Source organism: Eptesicus fuscus, chromosome 9, assembly GCF_027574615.1.
Source record: "Eptesicus fuscus isolate TK198812 chromosome 9, DD_ASM_mEF_20220401, whole genome shotgun sequence".
Taxonomy (NCBI): Eukaryota; Metazoa; Chordata; class Mammalia; order Chiroptera; family Vespertilionidae; genus Eptesicus; species Eptesicus fuscus.
In genome coordinates this window covers 48452794-48466851 of record NC_072481.1, presented here as the reverse complement: position 1 = coordinate 48466851, position 14058 = coordinate 48452794, and the positions used below count along the sequence as shown (strand labels likewise).

The window sequence follows — 14058 nt, the reverse complement described above, 5'->3', positions numbered from 1 at the left end:
TACACATTTTGGGAGGAAAAGATCATTGGGTGATTTCTGGGAAGGAGATGCACGTGTGGCATCTGGGGATAGCATAGGGAATCCTAAGTTGAGAAGGGAAAAAGCATTTTTTACTGACACGGGATCAGGGGTGAGAGGGAGAAAGAATGCTGAAGATAGTTCTGCCTGGGTCCTTCCAATGAATTAAAACACTTTTTCTAATTGTAATTTTCCTGTATAAGCAATAATCTTAATATGCAGTCATATTAATTTTCTCTGTTTAGAAGTTGAAATAATGTATGTATCTGATTGACACCTTATCAAAGGAGTTATGCTGAGATACTTTTCCATAATGTAGACTTTCCCCTTCCCATTCATTTACTCTTTTACCCATTACTTCTAAATGTTTTTGAGTGCTCACTACCGCAAGGCAGTGTACTGATGGCTGGACATGCAGATACAGATGAAGACTATCCTTAAAGTGTAAATGACTAGGAAATAACCAATCATTACAGTATGGTATGATAGATACTCTGGTATCTCTTTAGATTGCATAAATCTTTCACCTTTTACAGTATGGTGTGATAGGTGCTGTGACTAAGTTATGCCCAGGAGGCTGAGGAGCATAAAGAAAAGGTTTTAGAGCAAGGAAAGGAAAGGCTGCCTTGGGGGGGGGGGGGGGGGATGTGCGCTTGCGCACACACACACGCACTTATTTGAGGTGACTATTAAAGAGTGAAAACCCTGACAAGGAGTTGGGGGTGAGGATGGGGACAAATAGGAGAGCATTATAATTAGAAGGAAGAAGGAACAGTTGATATGAAGGTCTAGATTTGAACAACAGCTGGAAGCATTCAAGTGGTATTTCCCTTGTCCCATTCTCTTGTATATAGACTTATTGAATGGTTTTATACCACATTTATTTGTTCACTCATTCAAACTTTAAGTCCCATGCCTGTGTTAAGCAATTGGTACTGAGGATACAAGACTGAACAAAAAAATGTTCTTGTAAGGGATTAGGGAAGATGGTGGTTGGGAAACAGACACTTAAACCTACCAAGAGAAACATATATGCTATAATGAGAGGAATAGGCAATATTGTGATATATAAGGAATAGATATTTGGTCATTCAGATGACCCAAAAATACTTCTCATATACATTTAGTCTTTGTCCACAGTTCCTGGCTCACGGCCCCGTCCCCCAACCCTTGGAATTTTGAGTAATAAAGGCATTGGGAGCATCTATTGTTGTATTTGGGCTCTTGTTCTTGGATTTTAAAAATGCTTCAGAGTCATTAAGGTGAAATGTGTGTCTTGTGATTCATAACAAGCCTCTTTCCACCACCACTACCGGGCTTATGTTAAAGAGGTGACTTTTAGAAAACACCTAAGTACAGGGGCAGGTTGCCAAGGAAACCATCCATAAATAGAGGAGTGAAACTTTCACTCACACACAAACACACACACCATTTCTGGGGAGGAAAGAGAGGTTGAAGGTAGAATCAATCTCCAATGGCCAGTGATTTCATCAGCTGTGGCTATGTAATGGAGCCTCTACAAAAATCCAAAAGGAGGAGCTTTGGAGAGCTTCCAGGTTGGGGAACCAGAATACTTCCACGTGCAGAACCCCAAGTTCCACAAGGATAGAAGCTCCTTTGTTTGGGAACTTGCCCATTGTTTCTCTTAATCGGGCTATTGAGTCATGTCGTTTGAAATAAATCTGTAATCTAATGAGCTCTGTGAGCTGTTCTAGCAAATTAATTGAACACAATGAGGTGGTCGTGGGAACCTCTGATTCACAGCCAGTCCATCAGAAGCCACAGGCGACAATCTGGGCTTATGATTGGCATCTGTAGTGGAGGGTTGTTCTTGTGGGACTAAGCCCTTAATCTGTGGAATCTGATGCTATCTCCAGGTAGTGTCAGAATTGAGTTGAGTGGTAGGATACCTTGCTGGTATTCAAGAATTATTGGAGTGTGGAGAACCCCCCCCACACACACACACACACACTCCACATACCCTCTCCACTCACACACCCTGCATACCCTCTCTACACACATCCTAATTGGTGGTAAGAACCTATTACTTATATGCCTTAATAACTTTACAGATAAATTACTTCCCAGCAAATATTAATCCTAAACATAAAAAATGCTTATGTTGGTGATGCTTTGATAAAATATTTCTATATATAAACGAAGTATGAATGTATGTATTCAGGTTCCAAGATATATTTTATCCTCATGTAGAAAAAGATCTTACTAAAGATTCTTATCTTTAAAAAATCCTTAAATTTCTTGTAATATGAGGTCCTGCACTTAATAAAGGCACACTGAAAAGTTGACAAGATAGATAACTAAAAGTTCTGTCAGTAGATGTATAAAATAGCTGAAATCATAGAACCTCAAGAAAACCAGATTTAAAGAAATACTTTTTTTTTTAGCAGGAGCAGTGAGTAGAGGCTATTAACTTTAATATGAGAGGGTTACATGTTGGGTTTGTGGGAATATTTTTCCCTTAAATTTATTCTCTATATTTTTGTTTATGGACAATGAAGACCCAGATTTAAGAGTGATGGTAAGTCTTTGCTCACTGATATAGATGTATACATACATGTATTTTAATTATAATAATATTTGTAAGACATGATCTATTTTGCTCTGACTCATATTAGGAATGCATGAGATTGCATGTCCACTTTTTATATTTTATCATTGTTTGGATGATGTCTTTCTGACAGCAATAAATGGGGCAGGAGAAAAGAGACTGGGAGCATGGTGAACAAGATCCTATTATATATGGATGACTTGCTATTTATCAAAGATTCAGCTGTAACAATATTATCTCCAATGTAAGGAAAAGTCAGGACCAATCCTATTTTTTCTTTAAGTTTTCCTAGGCAGTCTATGAAATGAATTTCAAATTCCAAATATAAAAGAGATTTCTCATTTGGATTGTGAAATTAAAGCTGGGACTTCATATATATATATATATATATATATATAGTCAGAGTGTTTACCTATATTTAAAGGGTCTTTGAATAGATACAATAATCTGAGGGCTCTATATTTTAAATAACTTTTAGTTATTTGGGTTAAATGTTTATTTCCTTTAAGCTTTTTAATTTAAGGATTTTGGCTACGATTTGAGATCTTGATAAACCCTTAGAAACTAGAAAAGTATTTAATAGACTTACTATTTAAAAGCTAGTTATTGTTTAATCAATTTTAAGATATTATCAGGCTGATCCTTTGGAGGGAAAATGGTGACATTAAAGGGTAATTCATAGTGATAAAAGTGGTAAGAGACTGTGTATATTATATTTAGTAATTGGGAAAGAAGACATCCCACATATATTATGCAAAAAAAGTAACCCACATTTGAAAAAGTAATTTTAAACAGAACCTCTACTTTTCACCTTTTAAGTATAAACATTTTTAACACCTACAATTGTCATTTGATGATAAGTATGAAAAGTATTAGCCAGTTCAACTTTTAAGTGGTGATAATTTTAAAATAATAGTCTACAAGATCCAGGGAAGAAAGGTCAATTGAAGAAAATCCAGACTTAGATACCTAGAAATGGGAGTAATTGACCTTTCAGCAAATACCAGTTACAAATTCTGAGCAGACCTATTTGTGGAAATCTATGATTGGGTCAGTGATGACTTTTTCTGAACATTTTAGAGGCATGGGATTAACCAGTTTGTGGTGTTTCTGTAGAATTGCAAGGGACATAGATTTCAGTTTTACTCCAAAGAGTTAGGACACGGAGGGAGAGTGAGTAGACTGTAAAGGGTGCCAGAAAAATGTCAGCCTAAACATCTGGCATCTGGATGTAGGTTAATCACTGGGAAAAAATATATGCTTATCTATGTGATGGGCTTAGATTTTTCTGTAACATCAAATTCTGTACTTGAAAATAAATATCCTCTAGAGTGGGTGTATCTCATTCATTTTAAAGTGTATTATCAGTCACTCACTCAATTTATGTGTGTGTTCGTGAAATGTAGGCTTAGGTTTGCTAACATGGTGCCCACTTGTAATGGAATGTTGCTTTACTGATTATCACTGCAAGTCACATACTTAGCATAACTTCAGACTCTCCATGGGGCTCCTTTTGAGGAACTTGGGTGCAGAGATCAAAGACGTTTGTGGGGTGTTTTTTTTTTTGACATGTCTTAACACAGCTTTCAAATCTACAGACTGTTGAAATAGAAATACTGAGATTCATTGGCAGAAAGCCTCAAGATGGATTGCTGTGTTGAGTAGTAAATCTCGGATTTTCAGAGGTCTAAAAATCCCTGAGGCTGGAGAAATGCTATAAATGGTATGCAGTAGGGAGAGCCAGGGTGTCTATTCTCTTCTTAGGTAATGAAGTTGTTTTGCCTTGAGCCCTGCGCTAAAACTCTACAGTTGAATATTAAGTCTAACTGGCTCGTTTCATTATTGCAAATGACTACATAAAATGATGGAATTACATATTTCTATAAATGATGAGTGATTTTTCTTTGCTCAATTTGCTGAAAAATTGCTGTAAAAGTTATTTCTAAAAAAAAAAATAATTAGGATGATATCATTCAAGTTAGATGGCTGAGTGTCCTGGGAGGAAACTGCCGAACTTTCTATGAAGGGGTTGTGCTCTTCCATCTGTGTCCCTCTGATGGGATTAAGTAGACACTTCATGAAAACAAGGAAAATAAAGGAACAATCTGTTAACTGAAAAAATAAACTGTCAGATTATCCAAAATTATCAGGGGTGAAATACAGAAGGAAGAAACTCAGGGAATCCTTTTGCGAACTAATGGTTGGCCATCAGCAAGAGTTATGGTTCTCAATCCATTTTCACATCTTTCTTGGGAAGCATCCACAAAGAGAGCTGAATGGGGCAGAGGATTCCATACATCACCAGACTACAATTGCTGTGATGGAACAGACCACTGGTAATATGGTATTCACATGACTGGAATGTCATGCTTCGTCAGATAATCCTCTTTAACAAAATATGTTGAAGCAACTACTGAGAAAAAGACTTCTACCATCCTACTCCCCCCAAGCAGAGAGACCTTCTTTGATTCATGACCATGTTATTATCTCTCTTTATAAGAAGGACATTTCTGATTAAATATTTTTCCTCGCAGGCTAGAGTCACCAAGATTTTCAAAGGTACCTTTTAAGTGTCTTTACCTACCTCAGTCAGAGTTAATGTGAACAGAAATAAAAACTTCACATTTTTCTCTCTACCCTCATACTTCTCCCCCTCAAAAAAAAAAAAAAAAAAAAAAAAGATAAGCCCCCAAACCTCAAAATATACCAGAATGACCAAGGAGACTTAAAAAGAGTGGGGTTTGTGGTTGTGGATAAAGGGAGGTTGTCAGTATTCAGGATGGATTTAAGTGACTAGGCCTCTTTCTTTGGGAGTCATGTGTCCCCTTCAAATGAAGGCTAGAACTTAGAATTGACTAGTATGAATTAGTCTAACCTACTGACTTGGAATAGAAAGAAACCAAAATCATGGGAGAACACTATATTTTCATGATTAACCCAGAGTAGTGAAGATTAGGGACATTGTGTTTGTTCACGCTCATTTATGAATATCTTTCCCTTTAAGTGAATCTTCAGGTATAACTTTGGAACTAATCATTATGAGCATGTTTATATTGGCAGAAATGTGGGAATCTTTGGCTTTGTTTTATTTTGGTGTGATGATTTGTAAGCCCTTCACTTGGACAATATCACTATAAAGCTGTCTGGATCTCTCTATCTAGTTTGATGGTGTTGCATTGTATTTCCAAATTTAAAAATCCAATTGAGGAACAGAGTTGGGCTCCTCCAGAACTTTCCCAAGATTTTATATTATTATTAATGTTTTTAATATCCAGCCCCTCCTACCTCCTTCCAGTTGTCCATTGGCTTACTGGTCAATTTAACATTGGAAAGTAGATCATATTGGCTTGGTCTCTAGTCTTAACAAAACACTCATCTATGGTGCTGAATAATTTGCAGTAATTGTTACTAAGCATTGGCTGTGTAATTGCAGACTCTGAGCACTGGAGGCAACGGTAGAGTACTGCTGGTCTAATAATCTTCAAACAGGAGTCTATTGGTAGATTCCAAGGACCAAGTGAGCCCCCCTGATAACACTATGTAAAATGTTAGTTGTATAAACTTATATGACTTTTGGGAGTTAGAAGGTTTGTGGCTTTTGTCAGGTATCCAAATAGGTGCTTGACCTCCAAATGTTAAAGACTGGTCCTTTAATTTACCAGACGAAGAAACCTTACAACCAGCGATACTTGCCCACTGTAGCACAGCTGGCTGGAGACATAGCAGAATCTTCCTGTTGTATATCAACCATTTAGGTAGGCGGATGGTACATAGCAACAAGTATACTACACTGTACAGGTCAGTGAGCCTTCTATCAAATAGAGGCCTCTAATTTTTTAATAGAAGTTGCTCTGGTCTTTCTAAAATGGTGTATTTTTCTTTTTTTCTTTCTTTTTTTTTTTTTTAAATCTGCCAAACTGTAGTTAGTTCAGGGATTGCAGTGTAATCTCAAACCTAGACTAGGAGGTAGGCAGGTCCTGTTTATAGTACCACAGCTGCAGATCACCCACATGTCTCATTTCCTGCTTTGAGTTTAGAATATAAATGGGGAGATTCTCTTTGCATCCATAATAAGTATATTCTGGTTACTAAAATAAAAGCCTGGTGACATCAATGAGAAATGTGAACAGCAAAACAGCCAGCAGCAGAAGATTCCTAGATGGGGCCTCCAGTATATATAAGGTGTTTTTGTGTTTTTACCTCCTTTTCTAACTTTGTGTTTTCTTTTTACTATTTAAATGCAGCTAGCCATCACATAGCTAATGTGAGGTTATTTTATGAGGAATTATACTTTTATTGTGAGTAACCTTAGGAATATGAAGTAAAATTATTTTCTGGATTATGTTTTCCAAAGCAAAAGAAAGTTAGATGGGGAAGAAAAATCCTTTATTAAACAAAGCAGAATTCTACCCTCAAAAGTGCCAGGGACTCTACGTTGAAAAAACAACAGCCCATTTCTTTCATCATCTACTTACTGTCTACACACTGATGCCAGAAATGGTTCCAGTTCCTCTTTGGCCTTAGTAAGCCGATGTTAATAGTAGAGGGAGTAGAAATTCTTTAAAGGAAGAAGAGGTTCTGGTTTTTTAATTACTCTTGTCTAGATTGTTTCCTAAAATAATTGTCCAATGAGTATATCTTTTCTTCCTTACTGGTTATTCATATTATTACCACAAAGGAAAGCTCAGGCCTAACCTGATGAGCAAAATTATGTTTTCTTTAAAAGTAAGGTTTGAGGAAAATTGAAAATATTTAAATTTAGTATCTTTGAAAAAGTTGCTGTCACATAGAAACGAGTTCTAATAATTGGAGTTGTTCAGCAATGAAAAGTCTCAGTCTTCAAGTAGTGAGCACCTTGTTACTGGTAGTAATCAAGCAGAAGCTGTTTGTGGGGGGTGGTCATGATGATGATGACCACAGTGATAGCTTGCCTGGATGGAGAGAGAGAAGGGTGGGTGGAGAGAGAGAGACAGAGAGAAAGAGACGGACAAATAGAGAGAGAGAGAAACATCAATTGGTCACCTCCCATACACACCTCAACCAGGGATCAAACCCACAATCTGGGTATGTGCCCTGACTGGGAATTGAACCCATGACATTTGGGTGTACGGGACAACACCCCAACCTACTGAGCCACACTAGCCAGGGCTACCAAGTACTTTTGTACAAGAGATGTTGGTGGTTGTCTTTGCTTCCAGCCATTTGCTTTGGCCTCACACCATTTTCTTACAGAACTTGCCTATCTCCCCTCCCTCAAAAGTGGGCTTCTACCACTCCTACCGAATGAGCAGCTGGCCACTGGACCAGCCCTCTAACCTCAGATGATTGGATTAGGATGGGCCCTTGACCCAAGGGGGAATAATCAGATTCCTCTCTCTCTTTTTCTCAGAAATTGGGGTTCACTGTTTCTAGGCCCACCTTCATTAGCACTTGAACTGAGAAGTCTTGAAGGCTCTCTGGGCAGCCATCACTCACCACATACGTGGAGAAGCAGAAGAAGTTGGTTGAAACCAGATGCAAAAAGAAAGTGGAGATGAAGGAAATGGGGTGTAATTATGATCGACTACAAGTGATGACTTTCTTCTTGGCAGATTTATCTTCCTGGTTCTGTTCCCTCAAGCTTGTCAGAACTTTCTGTCCTTGAGTTCCTTGAGATACCTTTATATCCCTCCAGCTAATTTCTGCTTAAGCTTGTGTGGGTAAAGTCCTGTTACTTGCAACCAAATCATCTATGTTTAAGACAACTTTACCTGTACTTCATCTGATCATCTCAACAATTCTTCCTGGCAGAATGAGGAAACTGAGGATGAGAGCAGTTAATTGATTTGTCCCAAGTCTCCAAGCTGGGAAATAGAAGGTTGCAAGTGAAGGGGATCTTGTGGCTCCAGGCATATCAATAGTGCTGTGAAGTGGTTTCCTGTTCTGAGTGGGAAATTATCCTAGATGACCCCCAAAGTCCCAGCTACTCTCTCTTTTGCAGAGAGTCCATGACTCACTGAAAATCCTTTGGCTCTATAAAAATCTCATTCCTTCAGCTTTGTAAATAGGTGAGTTTGGGGACCTCACGTGTGAACCATTTTAGAAGACACCCCTTTGTTATTGGGTGAGCTTAGTGTTGAAATGAGTGAGTTTTCTTGTGTTTTATTTTGTTATGTGCTACCCTGTATTCATTTCTAGTCCTTGGGTTGGCAGACAGGGTTGCTGTACTGGAAGTGTATTTTTAGTCTGACATTAAAAAATGTATCATAGACACCAACACAGGAAGCAGTTTTTAGGTGAGTCAGTGTATAAATAACCAAAGAGTTTTCATAAAGGGACGGTAGATCTTTTAATTTTACAGTCTAACTTCTGAGCCTTTCTTCCCAACTTCATTTATTGGGCTTCTACTATGTGCTGACGTGTTCTTTACTTAGGATTTAAGATACAAAGATAAGTCCTTCATAATACAGTTTCAAAAAACATCATGACCCTTCTATTTTACCTTTCTTTATTCTGCAAGACTAGATTTTGAGAGCAGGGACTGTACTTGTTCATTTTTGTGACTTCATACTTAGCACAGCTCCAGGCACAGTAAATATACTCAAGATGCACTCAAAATAATTAGTAGGTTAAGAGTTCACAGTCTACGTCAGAGATACAGAAACAAAAACTACACCAATTTGTTCAGTGCTAAGTGTCCAAAGTATCCAATGAACACAGACAGGGAAATTATTAACTCACTTCTGAGAAAGTAATTTTTTTAAAGAGTCTTTATGGGAGGAGTCTTAAAAAGTGGAATTTGTGACAATCTACTATCTGATGGCAAAGAAATAATTCAAAGGCAGCCTCATTTTATTATGTGAAGCCAAAATGTTTGGGCTGCATCCCCAACCTGGCACTTACAAATTATGTGACCTCTGGTAAGTTTCTGAACTTCCTTATACTTTATTATCTTCATCTAGGAAATAGAGGTAATAGTAGTCCACCCTTACAGGATTGTTTTAAGGATTAAACTAGAAGAATACATGAGCCTTTTACATAGTAAGTGCTTGGTACATAATAAATGCTCAATAAAGGTGAGTTATTATTATTCTTGGTCTTGAGTAGAGAAGAGGAATGTGAGTTCTGGAGAGAACATAGAAGCCCAGAAAGGTGGGCAGCAGGGCCGAGTGTATAAAACAAGGAGCCAGGTGGATGCTGCCACAGGCCTTTCATTACTTCAGGACAGTAGTTCTTAACTTTGGGTCAAGGATCGCAACCTCGGGAGAAAAATGTACACACGCCCCATTCACACATATTGTATTCACATGTCACCCATGGAATTCATAGGTTTGTGAATCTCAAAGTAAGAGCTCCAACTTCATGGTATAGATCCGTGGTCGGCAAACTGCGGCTCGCGAGCCACATGCGGCTCTTTGGCCCCTTGAGTGTGGCTCTTCCGCAAAATACCACGGCCTGGGCGAGTCTATTTTGAAGAAGTGGCGTTAGAAGAAGTTTAAGTTTAAAAAATGTGGCTCTCAAAAGAAATTTCCATCGTACTGTTGATATTTGGCTCTGTTGACTAATGAGTTTGCCGACCACTGGTATAGGTAGATCCCAAGAGTGCCAAATATCATTAAAAACATGGAGAATACCCTTATAAGATGGAAGATGTTATTAACATGTAAATTAAAATGTTTTGGAATAGAATAATAATCCAGGTTGGGACCAGAAGTATGTGGGAGACAACCTCAGAAGTTAAGTGACTTCTCCAAGGTCACCTGGTTTTCAGGTAAGAAAGTCAGGACTAACACCCATATTTTTCTACTGTGAAAAGCTGTGAAATAACATGTTATATGCAAAGGGCGGTAAGCCCATTTGTTAGGCTGTAGAAGAATTGCATATTGGAGAGAAAAGATAAGCTCCTGAAAGACAGAGGGGTCAGTTGGTGAGTTGCCTTGCTGACCGGGCGAAGACATCCAGAGTTTGATCCGTCAGGAGAGAATCGAAGATCACGTGTCTAGTGCTGAAAGGAAATGTGGAATTCAGGATTTGAGGCTCCTCGCTTGTCCTTTGAATTATACAGCAGCTGGAAATCGCATTTCTTTTCCTTTCCTTTTTTTTCCATCTGGACTCCTTGCATGGTGGTATTCCCGACAGGAGGGCATCTGTGAACTTTTTAATGGGAGAAGTCATAAAGCTGGGTTAGGGCTGTGTTTGCACAAGGCTGGCTTCGGAGGCAGGTAAAATCTGACTCCCCTTCTGCTTTTCAGCTGCAGACACAGCATCGCTGCCACCACCAGCTGAGTGACTCGGAATCGAGGGGTTGCCAGTAATTGTGGGTTTAAGTCACAGAGGGAAAAGATAAGAGGCCAGCAAGGCTGGTTTTTCCACAATTAAATGTTGCCTCTCAGGCTTCTCTGACGGCAGGAATCCAGGAGGTCAGGAACCACCAGCCATATTATTTTTCTCCCGGCTGCCTGCTCTCATTTGTATCCCCTCCTCATTCATGGGAACTAAGAAAAGATGGGTTGGAAATAAAAAGCTTGTTCTAGCCTACTTTTTCCTTTATGAAACTTGTCAGAAACAAAGCTTTCCCACGAAACAGATGTGATCCCTTCTGGTGGCTGGCTCTTTCTGCCGGCAGCACAAAGATATTTGGGAGGGAGGGGGGAAACCCATTGTTGCAATGCACGAATGTCCTTTTATAATAATGACTGTGCTTTCTCTCCCCAGTGCCATGCACTCTGGTATTTTTGTGTTTTTCACTGTTTAACTCTTACATGAGTCAAAGTCAAGTTTTCATCCCTCACCGCTCCAACTCTATTGTAAGTGCCCTGAGGGTAGGAATGGCCTTGCAGTTTTTTGTTTTTGCCACGGTGCCTCAAGTGTAGAAGGAAGTTAAATAGGGGGTGGCAGTTTGGATGTTTACCTACATGAATTGTTAGAACTAGAAGGACCTTAGCCATCTTAGGATTCAACTTCAGTATTTAAAAAAGGAATGCCATGGGTAAAGCAACTTACTCGAACTGTACAGCTAATTAGTGGCTTTCCTAGAGCAAGAAACAGGTCTCCTAACTCGTGACTTAATGGGAAAGAACTTGAGCTGTGGAGTCAGACAAACCTGAGTTCATATTTCACCTCCCTCCCACACGAGCGGTGTGATTGTGGGCCTCACTTTTTTCATTTTGTGCTTGTAGGTGATCGTTTATAGCCATCTGGCATCTCTGTGTGGCTGAAAACGTCTGCACATATTAGGCGCTCAAAAATGTGATGTCTTAAGGATCATTGTTTTATTTATTTTTAAAATACAAGACCCTCTATAAGAAACTCACTTTTCTACCATCTCTTCAATAGTAGAACATGTAGTCCTGTTGCTTTTGGTGAGAACTTAGGAGAGAGAGCAGACTAATAGGGCTCTAAGGTGGATGCAGCTTATAATGAACTAGAAATAGAAATGGATCCTGCCGACAGGTGCAATGCCTTCTCCCTTCTCCTGGCACCCCTCAATGGAAGGGAGTTGGGCTGGTTTGTTCAGCAGTTCGTAATGGAGTACCTACTATGCTGAGAAAGAGACTAGTGATGTGGGGATGTGGGGTGGCGGGGGAGATGAACAAGCCAACAGGCCCAACTGGCTTCAGAAGTGATAGGAACATAAATGATCACAAGTGATGTGATGACAGAGGGGAAGGCCATTGGCTAAGGGAGGAGTAACCGGGAGGACGCTGCCCAGACTCAGTAATCAGGGGCAAGTTTGTGGAGGTTCATGGAGAGACGGAGGCAGAGGGGGTGCCAATATTACCAAAAGGGAAAGAGAAGCTATTCCTCTGGCTCTCAGACACACGTGCCTTCTGCATCTTCTCTGTGTTATTACGAATCTATCCATACTTTGGAAGCCTGGGAGGGAACCCAATATTGTCTCATTGCTCCCCAGAGCTCGGGTCCAGGGAATGCCCTGGCTGATGGATCAAGGGAAGGACCTGACCTGCAAATAGAACCCCCAAAGCTGAGTGCAGTCATTCCCCCCCGTAAGCCTACGAAACAAATACTCTGTGTGAGTAACACTGGCCTGACTCCAGCAATAACACAGCTGTTGAAACAGCTTAGTCACCAGGGCGATGGAGGGGGTGTGCGCGGGAATGCTGGGGGGCAGTGATCTGACATTTAGCGGGCTGGCAGCAGCCCGGAGAGCCTCCACAGGTCTGTGGGAGAGTTTGGAGAGGATCTGCTTCCTGTCCACAAGCATCCCCTTGTTTCTTTTGAAGCCCAACCATAATCCTGGGCAGAGCAGACTGAGGAGAGGAAGAAATGGGTCACTCCTTCTAGACACCTGGTCTCTCTCCCTTCACGATCCATGTTTATTTCCTGAATAACTTTTGTTTTCTGCCCCAGGCTAAGCTGGGTGTAATTTAGATATGGTGAAAAGGGAAAAGGTGCTCATTTATCTTATCTAGAAATCTCAACTTCTGGATATCCAGGTGGTGTCTGAAGAAGTTACAAGGGCAAGTCCTGGCATTTCTGCCTGACCTTGCTTGGATTCCTTTAGCAGCTGCAGCTGCCAAAACTCTTGCCTAAAGGACTTTGGGCAGATCTGGGCAAAATACTGAGCCAGTTTCACCAGGATTTGGGAGGACTGATAAACTGCCACAGAATGACCCTGTTCCTTGTCCAGCCCTTTGAAGAAGTGACCTTTGCATTTTCTCCTCATCCTCGGCTTCTTCTGCACTGTTTGTTTTGGAAGCTGTTAAGTTAAATTAGCCATCCCCCTCCCTTCCTGGTGACTGTCTGAGAATACAGCTATCAGTCTGTGAACTCTGCCATCATCAATTCTATTTTTAGCTTCAGTGTGAATGAAGCTCTCTTCTCTAATTGCATTCAGAGAGAGAGAGAGGGAGGGAGGGATGTAGGGTGGGAGAGGAAGAGAGAGGGGGAGAGAGGGAGAGAGGGAGAGAGGGGAGAGAGAGAGAGAGAGAGAGAGAGAGAGAGAGAGAGAGAGAGAGAGAGAGAGAGAGAGAGAGAGAGAGAGAGAGAGAGGATTTTCATAACCATCAAGTCAGCCATTCTCAATGCGCTGGGCACTGACAGTGTCCTGGGAGAAAGCACAGGAGCCGCTGTGTGTTTTCCTCCCTGGGCTGTCAGAATTGTTTTCTCTCCCATTTATGTTGATTACGGCCTTATAGGAAAGAGCTGTTGCCACACCGGTTTCCCAGTGTGTTAACACTGGCCGCTTGGATGATTCTGATTTCTCTAGCTTTGTCAGGAAAAGACCGGTTCATTGTGGAGTTCACATTCCATGGAAAGCAGGCAAGGTGATATTTTCTATGAAATTAAATCATCTTAAACATGCTGAGAACTGAAAGGACAATGGGCTCAGTTCCATCTAGATCTCTCTACCCCACACCAAGTCCCAGTCTGCCTTTCACACAGCTTCCAGATCTCCTTGCTTACACATCCTCCTAATAAAATGCTGCAACTCCGAGCAAACTCCTTCCCTTTGTCATCAGGTTCTTCCT

At 40.4% G+C, this 14058-nt stretch overlaps 1 protein-coding gene across 2 annotated transcripts in view; it reads left to right on the top strand.

The window, feature by feature from the left end:
- WLS (Wnt ligand secretion mediator) overlaps nt 1-14058 on the top strand; it is a 101198-nt gene that overhangs the window by 42611 nt on the left and 44529 nt on the right. The gene's annotated exons all lie outside the window — the stretch shown is intronic.